Raw genomic sequence first — 13,639 nt, forward strand, 5'->3', positions numbered from 1 at the left:
TGCTTGTGTGCATCAGCATCATCAGGCGGAGGAGAAGTGGCATCGGGGCAGGAGGGAGCTGCATCTCACATGGCCCAGGAGGGCCATGCCACAGAGTCTGACTGGACCAGTGGGACGGAGGGCGAGGGGAGCTCCACAACGGGGACGACTGGAGCCTGCAGCGACACGGACAAGTCCTCGGAAGGGAGCTCCCTTGCGGGGGTGGCACCATCCGTGCCCCCCGCCATTACAGGTACAGCCGTCACCCAGCGCACCATCTCCGCCCTCCCAGCAGCCCCTCAGCGTTCACCCCGTGCCCGCTCTGCCAGGAAGCCGGGCATCTCCTTCGCCCCAGGCACCTCAGGCCCTGCCCCTGTTACCCCCGCTGCCCTCAGTGAGGAGGTCATTGACCTCCTCCGAACGCTCATTGTTGGGCAGTCTACCCTTTTGAATGCCATCCAGGGGGAGGAGAGGGAGGTTCATCGCAGCAATGCGTACCTGGAGGGCATTCATTCGGGTCAGGCTGCCCATCAGCGATCGTTCCAGGCTCTGGCCTCAGCACTGACGGCAGCCATTGTCCCTGTCTCCTGCCTCCCTCTACTAACTCCCTCCTCCCAGTCTCCTGTTCCTCTGCCTGTCCCACCCACACCATCAGACCAGCCTGCACACACCTCAACACCCAAGAGCAGCTCATCCAAACATAAGCACCACAGATCACGCAGACATTCACACACGCAACATTCCGATGCAGACATGCCAACAGTCACTACCACCTCTGTGACCCCCACCTCCTCGTCTCCCTCCTCCCTCCCTGTGACGTCTACACTCACACCTTCATTCACCTCACCATCAGCCAGTGTTTCCCTCACCAGCACACCCTCCAGTACAGTCCGCACACGTGCAGTCACCACCCCCACTGCCATTTACACGTCCCCTGTGTCCTCTCCCACTGTGTCTGTCACCCCCTCTTCCACACCACACAAACGCAGCCACCCACCCACCCAACAGCCATCCACCTCACGACAGCCTATCCCTCCTGCACCTGCACCCAAAGACAGCAAACGTGACTCACCTACAACCACATCCTCTCCCTCCACTCCCATTCCCACTGTACCTACCACTCTCCATTGTCCCAAGAAACTCTTTCTCGCTACTGCTAACTTCTTTCCTGACCCTGAGCCCCCCCCTCCTTCTCGTCGGGGTAAGAAGAGCACCTCAGCCACCACCAGCCCTGCAGCCCCCTTGACAAGGGCGCAGGGGTATTGGAGCCCACCAGCCCTCATGTCTGGATCTTCGCCCAGCAGCAAGGGGACAGGCAGCCCACCCCCTGGGAAGAGGAGCAGAAGGCGGAAGGGGCGCCGCAGGAGCCCGGGTTCTACATCCCCCCAGGACACCACCCAGACACCGTCACCAGCCACAGCTCCAAAAGGAGGAAAGGGCCACAGACTCCCGACTAAGGAGGGCAAGGGCAGCAAGGCGGAGAAGTCAGGCAGCAGGCCTGCTGCCCATGGAGGAGCCGTCACAGCTGCCCAGGAGGAGCCCACCACCCCCATAGCCGCTGCCCAGGGAGGAACCGGCACAGCTGCCCAGGGAGAGCCCACCACCCCCATAGCCGCTGCCCAGGGAGGACACAGCCCAGCTGGCCAGGAGGGCCCCACCACCCACAGCCCAGGTGGGCATTGAAGGAGCACCATTCCCGCTGCCCAGGAGGGCACCACCAGGCAATGAGCAGTTGGCCATAGACCGGCCGCCGTCTCCAGCACCGCTCCGCTGGGGACCGCCGTCTCAAGCACCGCTGAACTGGGCCCTTCAAGGCAAGAACCGCTGAACTGGGCCCCGCCGTCTCCAGCACCGCTCCGCTGGGGACCGCCGTCTCAAGAACCGCTGAACTGGGCCCTTCAAGGCAGGAACCGCTGAACTGGGCCCCGCCGTCTCAAGCACCGCTGAACTGGGCCCTTCAAGGCAAGAACCGCTGAACTGGGCCCCGCCGTCTCCAGCACCGCTCCGCTGGGGACCGCCGTCTCAAGAACCGCTGAACTGGGCCCTTCAAGGCAAGAACCGCTGAACTGGGCCCTTCAAGGCAAGAACCGCTGGCCCTTTGGCAGACGTGGCAGGACAGGATCTGTCTCGGGCAGGGCTGCAGGATGTCCTCTGGCCAACATGCCTCCTCCAGTGGCAGGGGAGTCTGTTATGGACTGTTTGGACTGTGGCTTTGCACTCCCCAGGATGGCCCAGTGGACAGGCCACCCACTGTATGGACTGTATGGACTGTGGCTTTGCACTCCCCAGGATGGCCCAGTGGGCAGGCCACCCACTGTATGGACTGTATGGACTGTGGCTTTGCACTCCCCAGGATGGCCCAGTGGGCAGGCCACCCACTGTATGGACTGTATGGACTGTGGCTTTGCACTCCCCAGGATGGCCCAGTGGGCAGGCCACCCACTGTATGGACTGTATGGACTGTGGCTTTGCACTCCCCAGGATGGCCCAGTGGGCAGGCCACCCACTGTATGGACTGTATGGACTGTGGCTTTGCTCTCCCCAGGATGGGCCAGTGGTCATGGAGTCCCCTCGTGGATCTGGCGTCGTGTACTCAAGTGGCTGAGGTGCCCCCCCTTCCCTTCCCCCTGAGGTGCCTGTCCTTTTTTCTTTCTGATGCCCCTGCAGTGTTCTCTCCGTGGAGTTCTTGTCCTGGGACTGGGCCTTTCCCCTTTGCTCAGGACCCCTGTGGTCCACGGACAGTGGTTGGACTACATATAGTAGATGTATATATTTTGTACATAGTTTATTTATTTATTTGGATTACTGGTGTCCATTTTTCAATATATCTGCCCGTTTAAGATCTCTTCTTTTGGTCTTTGCATTATTTCGGAGGGGGGGGGTTTGTGGGTTGTGACAGTGATCTGTGGGAATGCATTGATGTGTGTGTTGTAGTGGGTGTGGGTGGGTGGGTGTGTGCCGGTAATCTTTTCCCTCCCCTGTGTCGTAGGTGCAGTACTCACCGATGTCTTCCGCGCCGCCGGGCGTGCTCCTGGTACAGGAGCAGGTATAGGAGTGCGGGGATGACCTGTAACTCGGGTTCCATACTGCCGTAATCTCGCGTGGAGTATGTGGAGGTGAGCGTTTTCCCGTTCGTGGTCTGTTTCCGCCGTGTTTTTATAGGCGGGGCTCCCGCCCCGGAAAAGGTGGCGGATTGGTGGGTCGTTATCGGGTAGGCGGTACATTGTCTCCCGCCGGGCTGTTGGCGGTGACCGCCAGGCTGTTTGTTTGTACCGCCGTGGCGGTCGGAGTGTTGAAGCGGCGGTCTCTGTTGGCGGGAACCGCCAGGGTCAGAATTCCATTTTTTGGACCGCCAGCCTGTCGGCGGTATGGTCGCGGCTTTAACACCGACCGCCAGGGTTGGAATGAGGGCCATAGTCTTCCTGAAAATATGAGCAATCTTGAATTGCAGTTTTAAAAAATGAACAGATTTTGTGATGTTCAGATACCTGTAATGGAATCAAGATTAATTCAAATAAAACATTTCTTATTCAAGCATGAGTTAGAATAACAAGAATATGCATAATAGGAGCATATAATATTGCATCTAGAACTTCTGATCCTATATATATTTTCCTTGAAATGTTTTCAACACAGATTACACTCTTAAAACACTACAGAAGAAATATTTTTCAATGGGTTCAATAGTTCAAGAAATATTTCCCATACTTATCAACTCGAATTGTACTAAGCAATTATTCTGGAATGGTAATATGCAGTTCACAACATAAATAAACTCTAGTAAAAAATTTCATGTCCTGCTGACTCGAATGCCACCATGCAAAGTCAAGAAATGGTTGCACAATAAATAGCAACAGGTTTTGAAATTATCTTAAATTGAATTATACATCGTACCACTTCAAAACCTTCTTTTAAATGTCAATAAATAGTAACACACAATGTATCACAAGCTTTTAAAGCTTCATAAACGAACAGCGCCTCTTCCCGATTCGTGATCAATCATGTATGTGTCAATAAATGTCAGCGCGCAATGCAACTCAAGATTTCAAAGCTTTTCAAACGAATCGCGCCTCCTGCTGATTCATAAATATCCACGTGTATGTCAATAAACACTGGCGCGCAATGTAACTCAGTTTTTCCTTTTTAAAGCTTTTCAGACAAATCGCGCATCTGTCGATTTGTAAACCTCAACGTGTATGTCAATAAACGCTGGCGCGCAATGTAGCATGAGTTTCAAAACTATAAACGAATCACGCTTCTTGCCGATTCATAAACATCCATGTACACACTTTAACAAAATACTCGAGTGCACTTTTTATAACCTTAAAACAAATTGTTGACATAAATAAACGATCAGATCTTAGAATGAGATAATTCTAGATAAAATAAACAGTATTGGGAATAAACCCAAACTACCGTCTTACCACCCAGGAACAAGATGCACCAATGAATATTTCAAAGCAGAACTGGGAGATCAAAAATGCCACTGGAACTGAAGTTCTGGAAATAGCTGCTCTTCTGCACTGGAACCTCTGAATAGTGAGCACTGGGAGTTGGGCTGACTCTCCTTATTTAGAGTCTTGGCCCAGCCCAGAACCATGCCCAGGCATGTTGAAGGGAAAGTCTCTGGAAGGCCCTGGAAAGAGGCCACACCCTAACCCACTCTGAAAACCTGTAGCAATACCTTGCAAAGAAACAGTATTTGTAAACATATTAAGAATAAGTGTTTAGGATTGAACTCTGCAATGCAAAAGGGTAAAATACAACATATCAGCACAATGCATGAATCATGTTATTTTGAAAGTGATGTTTTTTTGCATTTTTTGACGCTAATAGAGCGTGTACTGTTCTGGTGTTGACAGTACTCCCCTCTCCCAGACGCGCTCTAGGGCCTGGGTTTCTTGGATTAAGACGATGAAAGTGTCTCACAAGTACTGGAGCATGAACATCAGATGCGGAAACCCATGAGTTACTTTCAGGACCATAACCTTTCCATGAGATTAAATACCATAGATTACGTCCTCTCAGTTTAGAATCCAACACTTTCTTGACTTCATATTCTTCTTCCCCTTGCACTAAAACAGGAGCTGGATGAGGATGGACCTTTTGGACTGCCTTTTTCAAGAGGGAAGTGTGGAACACTGGATGAATCCGCAAGGATCCAGGCAATTGTAGTTTATAAGTCACTGGATTTATTTGCTGAAGGACAGTATAAGGACCAATGAATTTGGGGTTAAACATGTGCTTCTTCTTGAAGTCTATATGTTTTGTGGAAAGCCACACTTGGTCACCTGGTTGATATTGCGGTCCCTCACAATGTTTCTTATCATAATGTCTTTTATATTTTTGTTTGGCTTTTTCTAGATACTGTTGAATCAGCTTCTGGGTTTGATGTAAATGCTGAATGGTTTCTGACACAGCTGGAGTAAGAGAACTGTCTTGAGGAATTGTGATGGGCAAGGTGTCAGGATGATAACCAAATAAACCAAAAAAGGGTGTAACGCCAATGGAAGTGTGGAATGAGTTATTGTAAGCTAACTCAGCTAACCAGAGCATAGATGTCCAAGAATGAAGTGCCTTTTCAGCGTAGGCACGTAGGTATTGTTTTAAAGTCTGTCACTTGGAGTGTTTTACACCATGTCTTCCAGAAATTGGAGGAAAATTGTGACCCCCGATCGGAGAGGATAACCTTTGGTATTCCATGATAACGAACCACTCTGTTCAGTAAAATGTTTGCCAATTCACTAGAAGTGGGCAATTTTTTACAGGCAATAAAATGTCCATATTTTGTGAGACTATCTACTACCACCAGAATTACTGAATGCTGTTGAACCACTGGCAGACCTGTAATAAAGTCTAATGAAATGTGTTTCCATGGACGACTTGGAGTTGGAAGTGGATGTAAGAATCCTTTTGGTTTAGAATGACTTGTTTTAATGCGAGCACAAACTTCACAGTTGTTTACCATTGCTATTACATCTTTCGTTAGGGTAGGCCACCAAAAATAACGTTGGATCAGTTCAAGAGTTTTAGGAATACCTGGATGACCTGCCGTAGGTATAACATGTAACCAATGAAACACTATCTTGCGAAGTTTGATAGTGGGTATGAATGAACGAGCGTCATGAATGGGTAAACCTTGTTTGATTGACCTTTTGGGATCAGCTTGGGCCCATGTTTGCCATTTTTCAACAGTGAAGGAATTGCGAATTTCTTCAAAGAAATCTTCAGTTTTTCTGATACATAGAACCTTGTCTGGAGCAATGATAGCTCTGGAGGCTTGAAATGCAGGCAACGGGGTAGAATCTAGACGGGACAAGGCGTCAGCCTTGCGATTATCTTTACCAGGCCGGAAGGTTACTACGAAATCAAATTCAGCAAAAAAAAGCATCCAGCGTAATTGCCTAGGGGTCAAAAGTCTGGCGGAACTCATGAATTGAAGATTACGATGATCAGTATATACTGGAACAGTGTATTTGGAATCCAATAAATGATGTCTCCATTCTTTAAAGGCGTCCCGAATTGCCAGAAGTTCTTTTTCAGCAATGACATAGTTTTGTTCGGCTTCGTTCAACTTCCGAGACATATAAGCTACAGGATGAAGTTGACCAGTGTCTTTATTTCGTTGTGATAAGACAGCTCCTATTGCTACATCTGAAGCATCAGCTTCCACTATAAAAGGTTGATTCGCATCAGGATGAGTTAAAACTGGGGCAGTGGAGAAAGCTTTCTTTAAAGTAGAGAAGGCTTGATCAGCTTCTGGGGACCATACAAACTTTTCTTTCTTTCTTAGTAGCTTAGTGATTGGAGCCACTGTCTGGGAGAAATGACTTATGAACCTCCGGTAAAAATTTGCAAACCCCAGGAAGCACTGTACATCACGAACAGTTTTTGGGATGGGCCACTCAGATACAGCTTTTACTTTCTTTTCTGCCATCACCATACCTTGAGGGGTAAGAATAACCCCCAAAAACTCCACCGTGGTAACATGAAAATCACACTTGGTTAGTTTACAATATAAATGGTGTTTTCGAAGGGCTGCAAGAATTTTCTTGACATGTTGTACATGTTCGTTTTCATTGTCTGAGTAGATCAAAATGTCATCGATGTAGACTATGGCAAATATGTCGAGGTACTCTCTAAGAACGTCATTCAAGAAAAATTGAAAAGCTGCTGGAGCATTACACAGAACAAAAGGCATGACGGTATATTCAAAAAGGCCATATCTTGTCTTGAACGCTGTTTTCCATTCGTCACCCTCTCTCATTCTGACCAAATGATAAGCACCTCGAAGATCAAGCTTCGTGTAGATCTTTGCTCTCTTTACTTGTTCCAATAAAACCGGAATTAGGGGTAAAGGATATTTATTCTTGATGGTGACTTTGTTTAAACCTCTATAGTCAATGCAAGGTCGAAGTTCTCCATTAGCTTTGGGAATAAAAAATAAAGGCGAAGCTGCAGGAGACTTAGAGGGGCGAATGAAGCCATTCTCCAAAAATTGATCTAAGTATTTTCGTAAATGTTGGTTTTCATGTTCTGACAGAGCATATACACGACAGTTGGGAAGTGTCGCACCTGGGGCTAGGTCAATTTGACAGTCATAAGATCTATGAGGAGGTAGAGTCTCTGCTCCTTTCTCATCAAATACATCTTTGTACGATGAATACTGTTTGGGCAACTGAGTTTCTTTCTCCGCAGCAGTAGCTATGTTAGAGTTGCAAACTGTTGGTACTTTATTTTTTTGAGACATTGTTCATTACCTAGCGCAGATGAGAACATGATTTGTGGTTCTGCCCAATTGATTTCTGGATTGTGATGAGTTAACCATGGCAAGCCGAGGATAATCCCATATTGGGGAGCATGGATCTCATCTAGAATGATTTTCTCTTCATGTTTCTTTCTTAGAATCTTATCTTCACAAATCATTGACAAGGGGATAGTCTGAAGAGTTACCGGACCACCAGTCAAGAGTTTTCCATCGACTGCCTGGATGATTTCTGGGTTTTTCTTTTCAATACATGGGATCCCCCATGCACGAACCAATTGGACATCAACAAAATTCCCAGTAGCTCCAGAATCAACTAGAGCTTTTTTTAAATAGATCTCTTTCTTGACCTGAACTCTTATTTCCAGTTTAAGATGTCTAGATTGTGAAGGGTCCACGGTGACACCCAAGAGCAACCCTTCTCTGCATCTCTGGTGTTTTAGTTTTTCCAACTCGACTGGTGCATTGGCTGCGACCTTCTGAACTGGACCTTGCTTGTTCTTTGGTTTGATTGGACAATCTTTGGTAAAATGACCTTTTCACCCACAATAAAGACATTGTCCATTGTTTCTGCGTACGTCCTTTTCATCTTTAGTCAAAGGTCTTCTGATGGTTCCAATTTCCATCGGTTCCGACGTTCTTTCTTTCGGAGTTCTTGAATCTCTGTTATCATGAACGCGCCATGAATATTTTTAAATCTTTTTGTGCGTTCCTTTACGTTCTGCTAAACGATGGTCAAGTCTCAAGACAAGATTTATTAACTCTTGACAGTCTGTAGGTTGTGGATCGATTTGCGCTAAGATATCTTTTAATTCCTCTTTGAGTCCCTTGTAAAACAAGACCACTTGTTTTTCTTCAGGCCAGGAAGTCTCGGCAACCAGACGGTTAAAGTTGGATAAATACGACACTAGGTCTTGATTTCCTTGGCGTAAGTTTAATAATTCATGATCTGCTGACTGTGTTACAGTTCTACGATCAAAAACTCTCTCAAATTCACGAACAAAATTTCTCCAATTATACAACAAGGGACTATTTTTACGCACAAGAGGAATTGACCAAGTAGCTGCATCTCCAGTCAGATATGATAACAAGAAAGCTACTTTGGACTGGGCATCAGGAAAGGTATTTGGTCTGCAGGTGAAGTGTAGTTCCACTTGAACCAGGATAGATTGCGCTTTCAATGGGTCACCTGAGAAACGTTCTGGGGGAGCTAAAGGAATAGCAGCAGGAACATTTAGGGAAATTGGACTACTTCCAGAAGCCTGATAAGAAGTATCTGGCCAAAACACCCATGTGGGACTTTGCTCCTTCTTCTCTACCTTATCTTGCAACTGACTCACTCTCTCTGCTAAGCTGGTAGTCAATTCTTTGGATGATACCACCTCTGCTAGGAGCTGGGTGATAGCCTTAACTAACTCGTCCAGCGTGGCCATGCTGAGAACATACACAAACCAGGAGGATAATAATTCGTGGGCTCACTATTCTTTCAGAGTCACCAGATCCTCGGGGTTTGCGCACGTTCCCAACACGTCCTCTAATGAACAGTTCCAAGACTCAGATAGACAATTCACAGAGACTGTGAGAGTTCAAGAGGGGAAGAGGGGATTAGGAAGGGTACTGCTGGGAAGGAGACCTTTAATGGGAAAAAAGGTTACAACACACAATATAACCTGAAGTAAAAATTAATAAACATAGTCTTCCTGAAAATATGAGCAATCTTGAATTGCAGTTTTAAAAAATGAACAGATTTTGTGATGATCAGATACCTGTAATGGAATCAAGATTAATTCAAATAAAACATTTCTTATTCAAGAATGAATTAGAATAACAAGAATATGCATAATAGGAGCATATAATATTGCATCTAGAACTTCTGATCCTATATATATTTTCCTTGAAATGTTTTCAACACAGATTACACTCTTAAAACACTAGAGAAGAAATATTTTTCAATGGGTTCAATAGTTCAAGAAATATTTCCCATACTTATCAACTCGAATTGTACTAAGCAATTATTCTGGAATGGTAATATGCAGTTCACAACATAAATAAACTCTAGTAAAAAATTGCATGTCCTGCTGACTCGAATGCCACCATGCAAAGTCAAGAAATGGTTGCACAATAAATAGCAACAGGTTTTGAAATTATCTTAAATTGAATTATACATCATACCACTTCAAAACCTTCTTTTAAATGTCAATAAATAGTACCACACAATGTATCACAAGCTTTTAAAGCTTCATAAATGAACCACGCCTCTTGCCGATTCGTGATCAATCATGTATGTGTCAATAAATGTCAGCGCGCAATGTAACTCAAGATTTCAAAGCTTTTCAAACGAATCGCGCCTCCTGCTGATTCATAAATATCCACGTGTATGTCAATAAACACTGGCGCGCAATGTAACTCAGTTTTCCTTTTTAAAGCTTTTCAGACAAATCGCGCATCTGTCGATTTGTAAACCTCAACGCGTATGTCAATAAACGCTGGCGCGCAATATAACATGAGTTTCAAAACTATAAACAAATCGCGCTTCTTGCCGATTCATAAACATCCATGTACACACTTTAACAAAATACTCGAGTGCACTTTTTATAACCTTAAAACAAATTGTTGACATAAATAAACGATCAGATCTTAGAATGAGATAATTCTAGATAAATGCACCAATGAATATTTCAAAGCAGAACTGGGAGATCAAAAAGGCCACTGGAACTGAAGTTCTGGAAATAGCTGCTCTTCTGCACTGGAACCTCTGAATAGTGAGCACTGGGAGTTCGGCTGACTCTCCTTATATAGAGTCTTGGCCCAGCCCAGAACCATGCCCAGGCATGTTGCAGGGAAAGTCTCTGGAAGACCCTGGAAAGTGGCCACACCCTAACCCACTCTGAAAACCTGTAGCAATACCTTGCAAAGAAACAGTATTTGTAAACATATTAAGAATAAGTGTTTAGGATTGAACTCTGCAATGCAAAAGGGTGAAATACAACATATCAGCACAATGCATGAATCATGTTATTTTGAAAGTGATGTTTTTTTGCATTTTTTGACGCCAATAGAGCGCGTACTGTTCTGGTGTTGACAGCAAGTGCTATCTGTGCTCCATTTCTTGGCAACTGGTTCTTTCCAAGTGACAGTGGGCTTGGCAGCAGAAATATCACAGCCAATGTTCTCAATAGGGCTAACACGAGTGTTGGCGGCCCTGATGAAACACATGCGCAGCTACATTGTTTTCTCCCAGGTGGAGGATTTAGCCACAGTGAAAGCTGACTTCTATGCAATGGGACATATCCCCAACATTATTGGGGCAATTGATGATACACATATTGCCTTTGTCCCCCCGAGGAGAAATGAACAGGTGTTCCGAAATCGAAAGAGCTTTCATTTGATGAATGTTCAGATTGTGTGCCTGGCGGACCAGTGCATCTCCCATGTCAATGCAAAGTATCCTGACTCTGTGAATGATGCCTTTATCCTGAGGAATAGCAACATCCAATATGTGATGGCTCAACTCCAGAGGCACTGGGTGTGGCTAATAGGTGAGCCCATCGTTCCCACCCAGTATATGTTGGTGTATGGGTCTGGGGTTGGCCCTAAATGTTAGTGTTTGGGTGACAGGTATCCCTCGATATTTGCAGGTGACTCTGGTTACCCCAACCTCTCATGGCTACTGACCCCAGTGAGAAATCCCAGGACAAGGGCAGAGGAACGTTTCAATGAGGCACATGGGTGAACAAGAAGAGTTATAGAGATGACATTCGGCCTCCTGAAGGCCAGGTTTCGGTGCCTCCATATAACAGGTGGTTGCCTATGCTACTCACCCAAGAAGGTGTGCCAGATCATCATGGCATGTTGCATGTTGCACAACCTTGCCTTTACGTCGCCAGGTGCCTTTTCTGCAGGAGGATGAGGCTGGAGATAGGCGTGTGGAAGCAGTGGAGCCTGTGGACAGTGACAAAGAGGAGGCAGAAGATGAGGATTTGGACAGTAGAACAGCAATCATACGACAGTACTTCCAGTGACACACAGGTAAGACACTGTAACTTCACCTTCCATTGACAGTTTTGTATTGGATATTGTCACTGGCAGGCTAATATTCCCACTACTATGGCCACTAACTGAACCCTTTGGCATGTCTATTTACAGATATATGTGCCCCACTCTGGCTCCTTGTGTGTTGACTGCAGCAAACTACAGGTCATACCTATGTACACATTACTGTACAGTTGAACTGCAATGTTTACAGCTTGTTAAACGAATGCATAGTTAAATCAATTGACAGACTCAATACTTGTATTTTTTACAAGTGTGTTTATTTATGTGCTAATAAGTGGATGGGGTATTGCTATGGGCTGGGGTGGTGTTGGAGGAGAGTCCAGGGTAAAGTTCCAGTCTATTTGTATCACAGGTGCACTGTCCAAGGGGGCATAGGAAGTGGAGCAATGGCAGTTCAAGGTGGACAGGGTGACATAGTGGGACACAAGGGTGACAGTCAGCAGTGTCTTATTGCCTGGCGAGGGTCTTGGCAATAGTCTCTGGCGTCTGCCTGGATCGCAGGGACAGATTGTGTGGTGGTTCTCCTTCTGCAGGGGGAGGGGTGCTGATGGCCTGTTGTTCCTGTGGCGGGTCCTCCTGTCCACTGGCGTCAGCGGAGGTGGAAGGCTGTTCATCATGTGGCTAGTATCAGGGACCTGTTGGTGTGCCACTGCCTCTCTTATGGTGTTGGCCATGTCTGCCAGCACCCCTGCAATGATGACCAGGGTGGTGTGAATGTCCCTCAGGTCCTGCCTGATCCCCAGGTACTGTCTCTCCCGCAGCCGCTGGGTCTCCTGCAACTTGCCCAGTCTCTGGCCCATCATCTCCTGGTAATGGTGGTATGTCCCCAGGATGTTGGTGAGTGCCTCATGGAGAGTCGGTTCCCTGGGCCTGTCCGCCCCCTGTCACACAGCAGTCCTCCCTGTTTCCCTGTTTCCCTGTTTCCCTGTTGTCCTGTGCCTCTCTGTCCTGAACCGTGTGCCCACTGCCACTGACCCCAGGTCCCTGATTGTCCTGTGTTTGTGGGGTTGCCTTGGGTCCCTGTAGTGGTGGACACACTGCTGATTGATGTATCCTGGGGACAGAGGTATGGGCCCGCTGGGTGGGTGCAGTGGTGGTGTTTCTTGAGGGGGGAGGCTCTGTGGTGGCATGGGACTGTGCCTGGGTAACCGACTGTCCAGAGGTCCCTGATGGGCCAGGTTGATCATCCTGAGCCAGGCGTGCAGAGCTTCTGTCATCCTTGGGGGCCTCTTCTGGGGGGGGCTGGATGTTGCTGGCACCTCCTCTCCATTGACGTTGTGTGGGGGACCTGCGGGGATGTAAATGCAGTGTTATTGTTTCTGCGTGTGACATCTTGTGCATGGGGGTGTTGGCCTGTATGGTTGTGATTGCCCTGGCAGCTTAGGTTTGAGTGAGTGGTGATTCGGTTGGCTAGGTGATTGTCTCAAGTGTGCATGCTTTGTTGATGGGTGTCTATGCAGGTCTGTGGTGGGTGTCCATGCATTGGTGTTGCATGCAGGGCTTGCTTGTGGGAGGGGTGGGTTGTGATGGTGGAGTGTGTGGGAGGTAGTGGAGTGATAGGAGTGAGGGTGAGGTTGAGGGTAGGGTATGTGATGGCATGCAGGTATGGGGGTGACAGTAATAGATAGTCGACTTGCCAGAGTCCAGTCCTCCTGCTACTCCTGACATGCCCTCAGGATGCAGTATTGCCAAGACTTGCTCCTCCCATATTGTTAGTTGTAGTGGAGGAAGTGGGGGTCTACCGCCAGTCCTCTCTACTGCTGTCTGGTGTCTTGCTACCACAGAACGCACCTTCCCCCATAGGTCGTTCCACCTGTTCCTGATGTTATCCCTTGTTCT

This window comes from Pleurodeles waltl, chromosome 11 (genome assembly GCF_031143425.1).
Source record: "Pleurodeles waltl isolate 20211129_DDA chromosome 11, aPleWal1.hap1.20221129, whole genome shotgun sequence".
In the NCBI taxonomy this organism is placed as follows: domain Eukaryota; kingdom Metazoa; phylum Chordata; class Amphibia; order Caudata; family Salamandridae; genus Pleurodeles; species Pleurodeles waltl.